Raw genomic sequence first — 15,956 nt, forward strand, 5'->3', positions numbered from 1 at the left:
GTCTCAATTCTGTTTTGCTCATAGAGCACGGCACCTTCTGTGATGTGGGCACGCCATGCTGAGCGGTCTTGTGCCAATGTCTCCCATGTCACACAATCAATTCCAAAGTTCTCAAGGGTGACCTTGAGAGTGTCCCTGTATCGCTTCTTCTGACCACCATGTGAACACTGGCCCTGTGTGAGTTCTCCATAAAATAGTCTTTTTGGCAAGCGTACATTTTGCATTCGAACAACATGGCCAGCCCATCGGAGTTGTGCCCCCTGACACAGAGTTTGAATGTTTGGCAGCTAATAAGTGTTGAAGGCACAGGTATTTCTGACTCTGGTCTGTCCATCATGCTATCCACTATACTACCTAGCTACCTACTCATGGACAATTACAGGTTTGAGCATTTACCCCCCTAAATAACTGTTGGTAAAGTATATCTTTCCTACCTTGGAGTTGACTTCTGTGTTTCCCCCATCATCTCACTGACCATTACTTTCATAGCTGTGTGGCACTCAAGGATTCCCTACCTGTGCATTTTTGTCTCCTCTGTTTCAAGTCTGAGATCCCTGATGCAGATTCTTTGAAACAAAACACCACAAAATAAACTCTCTGCAGGTAGTTTGTGCAAGGACTTTTCTGACTGCCCTTGACTTTATTTTTTAATTTTCTTGGCCTCTTCCCCTGCTTAATGGGATACTAGTATTTGAGTACTGAGAACTGACGCAGATAAGCACATTAATATTGAATGTGAGTAGTTTCATTCCCTTTAAGAGGATTTTTCAGAACTGTTCCAGGCCTGGATTTGAATCTTGATTGTGTTTTAGGTCTCAGAGACTCAGTGGAGCCTTAATATGGTTTTCTCTGTTTTCCCTTTGAAACTCTCTTCAGAATAGTCTCTGATCTTGTATCTTGGACATAAATGTTTTTAATATTAAATTTTGTTCAATTACTGATTTTGTTACTTAATACTAGAAACACACACACACATGCACACATAACAAAGTTTGATAAAGTTGTCTTCAACAAATTTAGCTCAAGAAAAAGCATTTTAAAAAAAGAAAAAGCATTTAATTCTTCCTTATTTGGGGGAAGGAAAGGTGGTTTTATTTGTTTTTGTTTTTATTTTCGCTAGAACTGCCTGAGATTTAATTGATAGAAAAACTCCCAGTGATGAAGGTCAATAATTGCTTCTGTAGTTTACATTTTTAGAAAACTGTTTCTGAGAAACAGACTGGCTAAGTTACTTGTGCATCTAGTATGTCAGAGATAGAACACAAACCCAGGTCTTATGATTTCCAGGCCAGTTCTCTATCCCCTACAGCTCTCTCCCTCTCTGTTCTTCCTTGCCCTTTAAAAAGAGTGCATAATAATATAATGAAAAGAGTAAAAAAAAAATCTGGTATGTAGTTTTGTAGCTCATGTGTGACCTTAGACAAATCATTTAGACTACACTGGGTCTCAGTTTCTTCATCTATAAAATGAAGGAGTTAGTTTGTCTTGATGGCCTTCCTTACTCCAACCTATGATCCTGTAAACACTCAACCATTTGTAATCAAATGTATTTATCTCAGATCCAAAGATGGCAAACTCCATACCTGTAGAATTTGAAGATATCTAAAAAGTTAGGTGTTTAGTTTGAAGGATGAATTCCAGAAAAAAAATCTGTTCGTTGGAGAAAAGAAAGCCCATACCTTTTGGGATTTTCTAGAGTAAACTTTTTGGTTGGAAAGAGGGGGTAAACCTATTTCTTAAAGAAGGAGTAACTAAGATACAAAAATAGAATTTGTTGGGCCAAGCCAAATATGTTTTTGTGTGAGTAGTAACATTCAAAATTCATTCATTTGGATGTGGGGATATGAAAGAGAAGGAAAAATAAAACATGGTTTTGAAGTTATAAGCCTGAGTGATGTGATGCCACCATCCTTCTTGCCAAATCTTATCCTTTCCACCTTCACATCCTTCATACACATGCCTTTCTCTTCCTACACAGCCATTAAATCACAGGCCCTTATCATCTCTGCCCAGACTATCACAATAGCCTCTAATTGGTCTTTCTGCTTCCAGTCTCTACCACTCCAATCCATGCTCCATTTGGCTTCCAAGGTGATTTTTCAGAAGTACGTATCAGACCATGTCTCTATTATTTCCAGGATCAAATACAAACTCCTCTTTTGGGTATTTAAATCTCTCCATAACATGGCCCCATCTTGCCTTTCCATTTTTTACTCTTTACTCCCCTGCACACAATCTTAAGATATAGCTACCCCGTCTTACTTGCTCTTCCTTACTCACAGCAAATCACGTCCCATTTCTTTGCCTTTGTGCTGTTCTCCCTTTCCCCCACCCCCTATGACTGTAATGTCTGCCCCTTCACTTCTGCTTCTTAGCTTACCTGTATTCCTTCAAAACTCAGTCCATCCCATATTCTGTACAAGGCTTTTCCTAAGGGTCATCCAGGCTCCTGGGACCTACCCCTCTAAGATTACCTTACCTCAGTATATGTCTTGTAAATATCTAGATATTTACATGACCCCCCCCCCAATTAAAATGTGCACCCTTTGAGCACAAGGACTGTTACTATTCTTTGTATCCCCAGTCCTCATCACAGTGCTTAGCATATGGGAAGTATTATAAGAAATTCTTGTTGATTATGAGATATACAAGCAATGGGGTATAGAAATCTATCTTGCCCTACAAGAAAGTAACGAGGAAGGGGGAAAGCCGTGATAGGGGTATATAAGAAAGGGCATACTGGGGGAAGGAGTAATCAGTATGCTTGCCATCTTGGGGTAGGGGGTAGGGGAGAGATGGGGAGAAAATTTGGTACTCAAAATCTTGTAGAAATGAATGTTGAAAACTTAAAATAAATAAATTCTGGGGAAAAATTATTTCCACATTTTAAGCACTATACAAATGTGAGATGTTGACGATGATGGGAGAGAAGCCAATTACATTATGGATTGGAAAGGAAGGGACTGAGGGATTGAAGAGCAAAGCACAAGTACATTAAACATTTTCTAATGTATTTTTCTGTCACAGCAGCAGGATTGTTCCATGGCTAAACCTAAGTTAGCTGGATATGTATACATGAAGTGGACAGAGAATATCAGTCTACAAGTGGTGACATCTAAGCACCATGAATCTGTGATATGAGATGTGTTAAAAAATAATAAAAACTGACCTATAAAAATGTCTAAAAAAAGAAATTCTTGTTGAATTTGACAGAGGAAAGTTAGCAGGAAAAAGATGTTTGTTTGTTTAATTTGATGTGGGAAATGGAAGTCAGAGAAGGAGAAAATAATTGATTCAGTTTGGTGCTTGCTGAGTTTAAGGTACCACCAATATATACAGGTAATGTGGAACAGGCACTCAGAAATTCAGAATTAGGGCCTAGGAAGTGTTTGGGCTACATCTGGCAATCATCCGCATAGAGGTGCAATTGGAATCATGAGGCTGGGTAAGCTATCCATGATTGAGAGGCAGTGGTTGTGTGAAAATGACGCTGGATTTGAAATAAAAGAATTTGGAGTTGAATCCTGGTTCTTATTTGTTACCTATGTGAGAGATGGCAACTTTTTTCTTATCCATAGAATGAGGAGATCAACCTAAATGGCTTCCAAGGTACCTACCAGTTTTAAATCAGTGATCCTAGGAGCTATTTATTAAAGGCTTATTTTGTGACCAGTGTTTCATATGAATGGAAGGAGGCTGTTAACTACTGAAACTAGGTTATATAGCTAGTTCAGCCATGGACAGGTGGCTAAACTCCTAGAAGACTCAATTTGCAGTCTCTGTGTCTATATCTTCACCCTTCCTTTGTAGTACATGCTCTGGAGCTATCCTTCCAAATCCTGCTCACACTCACCAGCTGGGCCCCAGAGAGTGGCTGCTGTGTTTTCATTCAGGGTTCTAGGGTAACCCTAAGGGTTTCAATATCATAGGGTATCATTATTATAATTTAATTTATTTTTAATTTATGGAATAAAACAAGCATTTCCATAACAGTGCAAAACAAAAGATGATTGCACATGAAACTGCAAATATACTATGTACAACTTCCTATTCTTTTTAAATATACAACAAAATTATCATGTAAATTTCTTTCTTTTTTTTTCTTTTTCATTTTTCCTTCCCTTCTGCCCCCACCCCACAATAGAGATGGCCACCATTAGAAACAAATTGTGTGTGTGTGTATATATCTGTGTATATGTGTACATATACATATACATACATACACACATATGTTCATGTATATTTATATATACAAGCACATGTGCACACATACACATATACATATCAGTATATATATAAAATTATTCTGCACATCTATTTCTCAGTTCTTTCTCTGGATGCAGATAGCATCTTTCTTCATATGGTCTTTATAGTTAATTTGGGTATTTATAATAGTCAAAATCACTTATTCACCCAAAGTCATCCTTAAAATAATATTGCTGTTACTATATACAATGTTGTTTTGGTTCTGCTCATTTTGTTATTCATTATTTCATGCAAGTCTTTCTAGGCTTGTCTAAGATCATTGAGCTTATCATTTCTTATAGTATAGTAGTATTCCATCACAGTCATACACCACAACTTGTTCGCCATTCCCCAATCGATGGGGTGTCTTTCTGATGCCATGCCTTACTCAGTATGCTTCTGAACTGTGATTGCCAGTTGGTACCCATTAGTTAGCCAACTTTAATTAGCTTTTAGAAAGGGCTATTTATTGAGGTGCCTTAGTAATAACAATTGTTATAACTTTCTCCTCTCCCCACCCCTTCTAAGGTCTATGACTTGGTCTCCCATAAGTACATATTGAACCTAGGGGAAAGTAGAATCAAATGGAAAGAGCACATGTGATAACTCACAGCTCCTGAATGTCCTTTTGCTGGAGTTCTCAAGATGCTGCAGTTGGCTATGGGGGGTCTTTTCTGCAGGGCTCCTTGTAGAGTCTTCAGTCTGCCTTTCCTTATCTTAGCCTGTTCTTGGCTCCCAATTAAGACAAAGCCATTAGCTGTTTTCGTATGCTAGTCTTAGTAAGAAGTTCAAAATCCTCTAGACTCTTCCACAAGATCCTCCTCCAGTCAAAAGAATGGCTGGAGTGGGGCGGATAAAGCATTTCCCATCCCCCCTCAAAGTAATTTCCTTGCAAGGGCTTGCCATGAGACTTTCACCACTAAGCTACCCTACTTGGATGACCCCACACTCTACTAAGCCTTACAGGGACTTCCTTCCCTATAAGTCCAAGAAATTAGATGAAATGCCTGATTGATTCAATGTGGATGTCTAGGACTTGTTCACACTTGATTCAGACTTCTGATTGAGTTCACTAATATGTGTTCTCACCTCATAAAGGTATTAGAATAAGTGGGGTGAGGTTATTGATTGATTAATGTAATAGAACATCCCCTCCCCCAATCTCTATTCATTCCTCAACCTCTTGCAGTCAGGCTTTCATTCACTGCATTCTACAAAAACTGCTTGCTTCAAGGTCACAGATGACCTCTTAATTGCCATATCCAATGTGCTTTTCCCCATCAAACCTCATCTTGGTCTTTCTCTTTGCAGTATTTAGTAGCTCTTTTCATTCTCCTTCCTTTTGGATACTCTTCTCCTTCCACACCCACTTTGACTTTCTTGATTTCTTTCTCTGTCTCTCTCTGTCTCTGTCTGTCTGTCTTGCTGTTACTGTCTACAATATTCTCTTTGTTCTGCTCATTTTGCTCTTCATTATTTTGGGCAAGTGTTCTCATGCTTGTCTAAGATCATTGAGTTCATTATTTCTTATAGCACAGTAGTATTCCATCACAATCATATACCACAGCTTGTTCATCCATTCCCCAATTGATGGGATGTCTTTCTAATGTGCTCTCTGTCTCTCTCTGTCTCTCTCTCTTTTTCTCTGTCTCTGTCTCTCTCTCTGTGTCTCTGTCTCTCTGTCTATGTCTGTCTCTCTGTCTCTGTCTCTCTCTCTTTCTGTCTCTCTCTCTCTGTCTCTCTCTCTCCTGTCAGATTCTTCCTTCATGTTCTTTTCTGGTTCCTTGTCTTCCTCTTTCCAAACATGGATATTCACCCAATAGTCTGTCCTTGTCCCTTTCTTCTTCTTTCTGTACTGCCTCCTTTGGTGATCTAATTTACTTCCATGGCTCAAAAGATAATCACTGTGTAGGTGAGATGATCCCCAAATCTGTATATTGGTGTCTTTCCTGAGCTCTAATTCCATATCTTCAGCTGCCTACTGGTTATCTCTACCTACATTCCCCTTCACCACCTCAAACCCAATATGTAAAAAACTAAACTCACCCCTTCCCCCCAAACTACCCCTGCTTCTAACTTCCAATTTCTGTGATTGACACCACTATTCTCCTTGTTACCCAGGCTTGAAACTCCAAAGTCAATTAAAACTGTTTTCTCTTCATCACACCCTCACTCAAATGTAACCAATTGTCAAATACTGTCAATTTTATCTCCACAATCTCACATCTGTCCCCTTTCTTCTACTCTTATTCCACAACCTTATTCAGACTCTCATCACTTTTCTACTGTGTTATGGTAGTTTCTTGTTATCCATGCTGCTAATCTCTCCCCAGCCCCCTCCTCCCCTGTCCCCCCCCACCCCCCCCCGCTCCAATTTGTCCTTCTCTCAAGAATAAAACCATTCCTCCTAATATATAGATCTGATCTTGGGCAAATCACTTAACCTCTCTGGATCTCTTGTCTAGAAAATAAAATTCAAAGTCAGTCTTGGTCAAATATTAAGACCAACTGCAATCTGGCTCCAATTTACATTTCCAGCCTCATACTTCCAGATTCTCATATGCTCTCTATTTCAGCAAAACTCTAAAACTCCCGACCTTGTACCATACTTTTTTGCTTTTTTCTTCTTTAAAATGATCACTTCTATGAAGAGACAATGCTGTTTCTCCTCTCTCCCACTTCTGAAATTCTTCTCTTTCTTCAGGACCTAGATCAGGTAACACCTTCTCCATGGAATCTTGCTTGATTTCTTGGCTGTGGTCACTGAAAATGATCCCTCCCTCATTTTTCTAGACCCCTTTGGATCTCTCTTTTGTTTTTCATACATTCTGTGTTCTATCATGTTTATTTCTGTACATGTTGTATATCCTCCTGCACCACTATTCCTGATTTGATTGCAAGTTTCTTGACTGATGTTATTGATTTTGAATCCCTAGTACCTAACTCAATGCTTTGCTCTTAAAATATGGTTAATAATTTTTTTTTTTGAAATTGAGCAAATTGAATTAAGTGAATTGACTTAAACAAGTCCCTTAAACTTTCTGTATTGTAGTTTCATGAATAATAAAATTACATGGGTGAAGGGGACAGGAAATGGGTAGATGAAGATAAGTATGATATTAGAGCATTTTGTTAAAGTATATTAGCCTCCTTGGATAGAAGGGGTTTTATAAGGAGACAATATCTTTTATAGTTGAGATTTCCTCACTGAAGCTACATGTGTTTATTTGAATAACTTTAGGAGTATTCATTTGCATATCTGTCATCCATATTTTGGGCTCACTACCCTCCATTTGCAGTCCCTGATCCTATGTATGTATGTATGTATATATGTATGTATGTATTACCAGTTTTACTATATTGGGTACTTTATTCTTGAAGCATGGGCCCATTCCCAGGCTCCTGAATTCCACTATTGGAAATTACCAACTTGCTGACTGAGTCTACCACAAACTTATTTTGTTTAATCTCAACTAGACTCTCAGTGCCACACAGTAATCTTTTTGGACTTTTCTGATTGATTTATCAGTCTCTTCACAGTGGTGGTCCCAAGCTCTGTCAGAAAATGACTTTGTCCCCTACTTCCTGAGAAAATCAAGGCTGTCTCAAGAGTTCCCTCATCTCCCCTTCTCTATACTTCAAAACCCCTCTACATCTCTACCTGTCGTACTCTTTGCTCCACTCTCTGAGGAAGAGATGGCCCTTCTTGCCAAGGCTAACCCTCTGTTTTTATCCTTGAGCTTATCTCCTTTCTCATCCAGAAGCTTTTCTCATTAACTGTTCTCTGTACCCTTCCATCTTCAATCTTTTCCTTCCTACTGGTTCTTTCTCTGCTACATATAAATCTGTACAAGTTTCCCTCATCCTTAAAAAATCTTTGCTTGACCAGGAGAGAATTATCTGTAGTAGTTACCTCCACTTCCTTGCCAACTACTTACTTCTCAGTCCCTCATAATCTGAATTCTGACCCCATCATTTACCTGAAACTGCTCCATCAGAGCTTACCCATAATGTCTTAGTAGCTAAATATAATGGTCTTTTTCTCAGTCCTCATTCTCTTCTACCTCTGTGGAGTTTTTTACACCACTTACCATCCCTTCCTCTTGGCTATTCTATCTTTCCTAGGTGAAACTATTATTTTCTGGTTCTTCCATATATCCATAACTTCAGCAATCTTTGTTACATCATATAGCTCCTGGCCCTAGTATAGATGTATTACCCCAAGGCTCTGTCCTGAGATTAATTATAGATTTAGAGCTGGAAGGGACCTAAGTAGTCATCTAGTCCAATGCTGTAATGTTATATACATGGAAAGAGGGGCCCTAAGAGGTGATAGAGCCCACCCAAGGTTTCACTAGTAGCAAGCTGTAGTCAGAATTTGGGCCAGAGTCCTTTCTCTGTATTCAACATTCGTTATGTTGCTTTTTACCCAATTGATTTGGTAAATTCCATTGTTGACACTTGAGTCAGATTTGCTTGTTCACGTTGAACATTAGCCAATTCTTCAAGCTAATGTTGGATTTTAACTCATTGTTGAAAATCACTTGATTCTATGTTTACACCCCACTTCTAATCTCTCTTGTCTTCAATCTTATACAAAACTACCAAGGAATATGTATGTCTGTGTCACTCCCCAGCTCAAAAAACTTCATTGATTCCCTGTTGCCTTTAGAATAAAATACAATATCCTCAGTAAGTACTGAGAAGTCTCCAAAATATGTCTCCAATTTACTTTTCCAATTTTATTTCACGTTACTCCCCCAACATCTTCCCAATGTTCCATCAAGATGAACTATTAGCTCCTCCCTGAATTGAACATTCTATCTCCTAGATGCATGCCTTAGAACAGCAAGTCCTAGGATTCACTTCTTCTACTGTTTTTCAAAATTCTCATCTTTTATTAAGGCTCAATTTGTCTGCCACTTCCTTCTTGAAGACTAATGTGATCCCCTTTATTGTTAATGATATTTCTCTCCTCAAATTACCTTTTGTTTACTTATCTGGGTACATGATGAATTTCTTCAGTAGAATGTAAACTCCTTCAGGGAAAGGAATATTTCATTTTTGTCCTTGAATCTCCCAAAGCCTTGTACATGGTGATAGGTATTTAGTATGTATTGAATTGAATTGAATTTTATATTTTTTTTATCATATTATTGGGTAAGGAATCATACAAATGGAAGGCAGCCATAGTGTCATAGTAAAAACTCTCCTCTTGGAATCAGGAGACCTGGGATCCAGTCCTGGCTGTAACCCTATTAGCTGTGTAATTATCTCATTAAGTTGTGTGTAAGAAAAGTACAGAAACAGTATATAAATGTGAGTTCTTATTGAGTAGTTAGTTTCTGACAAAAAGGAGAAAAAGGTAGACCTTCTGGAGGATTTGGGAAAAGATTTAGAATGAATTATTGAAAATGGACTGGAACTTGCTGGTATTTGCAGCTGAATCTCAAATAGAGACTAGACTTGGAGTCAAAAAGATCTGAGTTCAAATTCTGCCCTCAGACACTTAATAGCTATATGATCTTGAACAAGTAACTTACCCTCAGTTTCCTCATCTGTACAATGAGGATAATTGTACCCACCACACAGGTAGGTGATGAAGATCAAATGAGATAATTTATGCAAAGCATTTTGGAAACCTTAAAAGCACTATATCATTTTAGTTATTAATATTGTTATTGGTATCGTTATCACTACATTCCAGCCCCCCTTCATGTTCTTAGTACATGCCACTAGAAATTGAAGGTATTCAACTCTCACCATTCTAGTGATCAGAGAGAAAAGAGATTGCCAAGGCAATCTCATCACTGACAAGTGGTGAACAGCAGTTGTGTTGTCATGGCAACCAAAAGATATTTTTCTTGAAAGCCTAGACCTCCATTTTAGTTGATCTGGGCTAAATAACTTCAGATAGATTTTTTTTAATCTTGATGCATACTCGTTAGCAGTCAGTTGGGCTTAAGCTTTTAAAGATTTTATTATGAAAGCATGTTGTTTTATTTTCCTTAGTTTTTCAGGCTTTATTGTCTTTCTTTAGGGCCCTCTGGAATAGAAATCAGGAAATTACTTTCCAAGAGGCAGGAGAAATTACCACCACCACCCCCTTCAAGGTTCATAGTTGTTATTATTTATTGTGGTTGTTGCCAAGACAGGGTCCTTGGCCATCAGGGTGGTTTCATTCCACCTGGTTTTTCCTGTTTGCTTTTCTTCTGTCAGAGGGGCTGTGCATTAGCTACTCACTCACATGGTCTGTGTGTACCTATGGGGGCTGCTTTTTTATTTCTGCTAAGATACCCTCCCTGTCAGAAAAAGCAAACATAAGGTCTGATGCTTGCCTGAGCATTTGGTCTTTCTGCTGCTATGAATTAGGTACAGTTAGCTGAAAAGAAACAAAAGGGAAAACATCACAACCTTCCTTTTAATGCTAACTCAGCAAATGCTATTTCTAAGGATAATCCCCAATCAGGCAAATTAATTTAATTTATGAAAGATAAAGTAGAATCTTTTTTAGCACTAATGTCACAGGAACAGAGCTGACTCAGTTACAGGCTAACCATGTTACATCAGGCTGTGTACTGCTTTCTTAGAGGACATGATTTGATCTGGGTTGTGTTCAGATATTTCTACTGATGAATTGGCATATGATTCTCTTATAATTTTTAAAAACCTTGGGCATTCTCTATGGGATTGCAGAAAAGGATACTGGTTTGGGAGGGAGAGGACATATGTCCAAATCCTGGACTTACCATGGATTACCTGTGTGACAGTGGGCAAATCACTTTGATCTCTCTGGGCCTTCTGTTTCCCCATCTTTATAATGAAAGAACTGAACTAAATGACTCCATTCCAGCTCCAAGTGTATGATCTTGTGATTTGCTGACCAAATTATCCTGCCTTCACAATTCAGACAGATGTCTTTAAGGTTCAGGGTATGTCTATTTACCCTAGCACAGGACACAGTAATCGCACATCTGATTTTAACATGGGCATTTCTAGCAAACCAGAAGCAATTTCAAAATGAAATGATCCACCTGAATCGATAACCTATTTCAAGAATTTTCACATTGTTTCTGGTTTCACGAAACCTCACCAATTAGAAGTGGATGGTTTAGGATAGGGTGAGTAGGATATTGGGAAGTGGTCTGAGCATTAAAGGTAACCTTTAAGCCATGTTCTGCTTCCTCACACCAAAGTGCCTGGATACCTGGTGGCCACAGCAAGTCTCTCACCTACCCAGCTGCCCCTTTGGGATTTCCCTTTTTCTCCCTTTCCTCCATTCACCAGTTGTCTGGGACCACCTCTCCATTCCCATAATACCCCTGCTTCTCTTATCCCAAAAGCGGTCCAGAGTGGCAGATTTTGATCAGCTTTTCTAAGTCAAGAAGTGTTCATATTGAGGTAAGAGAAACATACTTTTTAACTGCTCATTTCCTTTTCCTCCCATCACATTGATTTTTTGAGGCAACTAGGATTCGGAATCAGGAAGACATGTGTTTCAAATTATCCCTCAGACATTTATTAGCTGTGTGATCCTGGACAAGTCACTTAACCTCTATTAATCTCAGGTTCCTCATCTGTAAAATGGAGATAACACCTAGGTAACAGGGTTGCTTTAAGGATCAAATGGGATAATACATATAAAGGAAGTGCATACCTTGAAGTGCCACATACTTGATAGCTATTATTACTATTGTTCCCAAGTGTGCTCTTAAAAGATCTGCCTATGCTGTTTCCAACATCCTGGTCTGCTTCCCTTCCCCACTACTCAGTGTCATCTTGCTTTCCACCTAATAGCCTTTATTTACCCCATCTCCAGCTCTAGTGAAGAAATGGGAAGGGAGGCCAGCCTGGATTTCTTCTAAAATGTAGGTAAATTTTATTTTAGCCCTCTCTGGACAAAGAACAGACAATTGCACCTACATATGATTTTATGTTTCCCTGTTTTGTCAAAGGGGAAAAGTTGGAGTGGACTTAAAAAGAAACCTTTTGACCCTCTGTCTGGTTCCCTTTTGTTACTAGCGGTAAAAACCCTTCGAAAACCTCAGGAGGGCTGCATTCCATTTCAGGGGAGGACCAAGGGAGAAAATATATACTCTAATCAGAAGCACTAGCAACCAAGGGCAAGGGCTGTTTATGATGGCATGAGGCACCACCGCTACATACCCCCACCATCCTGGAGAGTCTGGAAGTGGAAAGGTGAGGGAAAGGGGAGCCCTTAGGCCACTTCAGTTGTAAAAAATGGGTTCCACATTTCCATAGTTGGAACTCTGAACATATTTTGCCATAGAAGCATTATTAAACCAGGTGGCCTTTCCTAGTCTCTCCAGCTACTTCTAAGGCTACTTTCTTGCTATTATGTGTGTTTATACACATACATACATTTATAAATATATATGCATACATATACATTTATATATACATATATGGATGTCTATATCATATGTATATATTTATATGTTCTCTCCTCCATTAGAATATAACCTCCTTGAAGGCAGGGACTATTTTTTGCCTTGGTAATCACAGGGTTTAACACTGTACTTGGCACAAGGTATGTAGTTGATACATGCTTACCAGTTGACTGAAACTTGGTGGCTAGAGCTTATCTTACTAAGAATATCAAATGTGCTTTAGGCATTTATTCTACAGCAGGTCAATTGACCAGTGATAATCATTCATGTGAATACTTCCTCTGGCAACCCAAACCATCCACATTGCCTTGCACATAGTAAGTGCTGTAGTGGGAAGAAACAGAACTCATCCCTACCTTCTCAACCTGTGTGAGAATTTCCATAAATCTCTGCATCAGATCTAATCTAATAACCAACCAATAATATTGCTCTTCAGGTTTGCAAGATGCTTAACATACTTCTCATTTGACCCTTACAGTTACTATACAAAGTAGGCAATAATAGGTGGTATTATCCCTATTCTATAGATGGAGAAATAGAGGCAGCCTACAGAGTGACCTTCTTCAGGCTGTTTTAATATTTCGTGGATACCAATGCAACACTTGGGCTGTCTGCCTGCTATTGCACTTGCTTGCTCTTTCTCTCTCTCAGACTCCCTCTCTCCCTCCCTTCCCCTCTACCTTCCCATGACCCTCCCTTCCTAAACCCCCTCCATGATTGCCTCCTCTTTTGTAGTATTATACTTAAATCTAGGAGGGACCTTACAGGACATCTAGTCCAACATCCTCTTTTTACAGATGAGCAATTTGGAGCTGGGAAAGGTCAGGTAGGTTGCTCAAGGTCACACAGACAGTGAGAAGTAAGATAGATTTGAATCAGAGTCCACAGATTCCTCAATCAATGTTCTTTCCACTGCAACAGGCCCCCTTAATGTCCCTAAAGATGCCTTTGTGCCGCTTCTTAAATTGAAGTTATGGATGACCATGTTGCCTATTTACACTGTGCGCACTTCGATTCTCCTCTGGATCTCTTGCAATTCTGATACTTCTGAGGCTGTGGTGTTCTGTGATTTATAGCCCTAGAGCATCATTGGGAGAATATCCACATTAAAAGGGCACTTTTCTGATAGCAAACAGCTTGGGGTAATTGAGTGTGTTTCAAAGTTTCCCAAATTCAAATTGATCTTAAATCCTGTTCAATCTGGGTTGAGGTCAGTATCCATTGGTATATAGTACTTGTACAAGATATATGTACTTATAGACCAACCCAATGAGCTTTACATTTGTTTTGTACAATTGGTTTTTGTGAATGGGCTGATTCATATTACCTCATTTCTTTGGAAAATTGTGTTCTAAATCGACTTAAAAAGGAACTTTAGGAATATAACTGGTTCCTAGGTGCAGAATTTTAAGAGTGGTTTATTTTTATGATCGAGCAAAGTGTTATAAATTAAGATATAAATGGCACTAATAAGTAGAAAACAAAGTTACTAAAAATGGATGCTTAACAATAGGCCTGTAATTTCTGACAATAGATTGTCAAATGAACAGGTTATAAAGTTGAAATAAAGTCATTTAGAAGTAGATCTTTATTTATGGGAAAGTTGTAGACCATGTAGATCTGCTTTAGTCTTGAAACCATAAAACAAAACTTAATTGATATTTTAAGTTTTTATTTTGCTTTTTGCTCTGAAAAATATTGCATAGGTCATTAAAAATAGCAATTCATTAGAAATGCTAAATTCTTTGCTTCCTCAAGGTATTCTTGGAAACATAGCAATGGGGAGGGGAGTTTATTTTATAATTATTTATTATTACTAAAGACCAGTAATATGCTAGACATTCTTGTATAGTAGAAAGGAGAGGGAGACTAGGTGGCACAGTGGATAGAGCACCAGGTGTGGAGTCAAGAAGACCTGAGTTCAAATTTGACTTCAGACACTTACTTAGCTGTGTGACCCTGGGCAAGTCACTTAACCTTGCTTGCTTCAGTTTCCTTATGCTAAAATGAGCTGGAGTATCTTAGCCAAGAAAACTTCAAATGGGGTCAGGAAAAGTTGTACACAACTGAAATTGCTGAACAACAACAAAAGTAAAATGGCAGCAAATCTTTTCTGTTAATGAACTCTAAATTAAAAAGACATCAGGAAAGGAATCAATATGCTCAGAGGAAAGATCACTCAGCATAATGCAGAGATCTCTAGCCTCAGGTACATTTTTGTCATAACCAGAAGTTCAAAGAATTTACTAAGGACAGCTTATTATTAAGAGAAGAAAACAGGCTAAAAGTTTTAGGGTCCTTAGATATTTGATGATTAGTCTGATAATAAAAGAAGGGAACACAGATAGTGAAAGCTCTTCTTACCTTGGGCACCAACCTCTTATGTCTCTTCCTTTGTGAAATTCATGATAGTTGAATATCTATGCCTAAAGAAAGATTGTGTCATTCTAAACTGCATAGTTTAGGAATTTCCCTTGGAAAATGAAACATCTTGGAAATGGTAAATATGTAGCCTGATTTCAGTTTTTCCCCATTATGCAAAATGCAAGTCATTGTCTTCTCTTATAGCTTGGTCCAAAAGTTCACCCACAGTAGTTGATTTCCCAGTATTAGCAGGATAACTCCAGTAGTTCCTGTGAAGTTTGGTGGGATCTCCTAGTTACACATGGTCAACTGTGGAAGGACCTGTCCATGGTACTACCTGGTAACATCGATACTAGAATCCTTTTTGTTTGTTTATTTTACTGAAAGATAGTTACTAGGGGTCTTATGTTTCCCCTTTAAGCCGATTTTTCCCCAAATTCCAAATCATCCTCAAGATCAATCTGGACCACTAAGAAACTTTCTAGAATGGGTCAAATACACCAGAATGGTCTTACTTTCTCAATTGTGCTGACTCTTGGAGTCTACCCAACAGAGAGTATGGATCAACTAAGAGAACCTTTTGGGAAGTGAGCAAATGTGAGATTAGGCTTTGCTGGAACAGGGGTTGGGATTTGATACAAACTGTCAGTCTTGAGTTCTGTAGTGATTCCTGGGTTCAAAAATTGGTTCTTCTTTTGAATACATTCAACGTGAGCTAAATTCTGCAAATTTTGGAAGAATAAGGAATTTAAGGAAACTATGAAAGGAATTTACAGATTGTTTCTGAATATGAAACATCATATAGCAAAAATCATTCATGTTTCTGGGTAGAGAAGAGTGAGTTCTTTGGTGTGAAATTTTTCAACGGCAGAGAGCCAGCCTTGTACCATAGTAGGTTCTATGTAAATACCCCTTCCCTTCCCTTCCCTGAGAATG

The 15,956-nt window shown here is 38.5% G+C and overlaps 1 protein-coding gene across 1 annotated transcript in view; it reads left to right on the forward strand.

Moving 5' to 3' along the window:
- POPDC1 (popeye domain cAMP effector 1) overlaps window positions 1–15,956 on the forward strand; it is a 136,679-nt gene that overhangs the window by 103,599 nt on the left and 17,124 nt on the right. The gene's annotated exons all lie outside the window — the stretch shown is intronic.

The sequence above is a fragment of the Petaurus breviceps genome, unplaced genomic scaffold (assembly GCF_028583685.1).
Source record: "Petaurus breviceps papuanus isolate PSGF00001 unplaced genomic scaffold, PetGlider_PUasm1.0 90977, whole genome shotgun sequence".
NCBI lineage: Eukaryota > Metazoa > Chordata > Mammalia > Diprotodontia > Petauridae > Petaurus > Petaurus breviceps.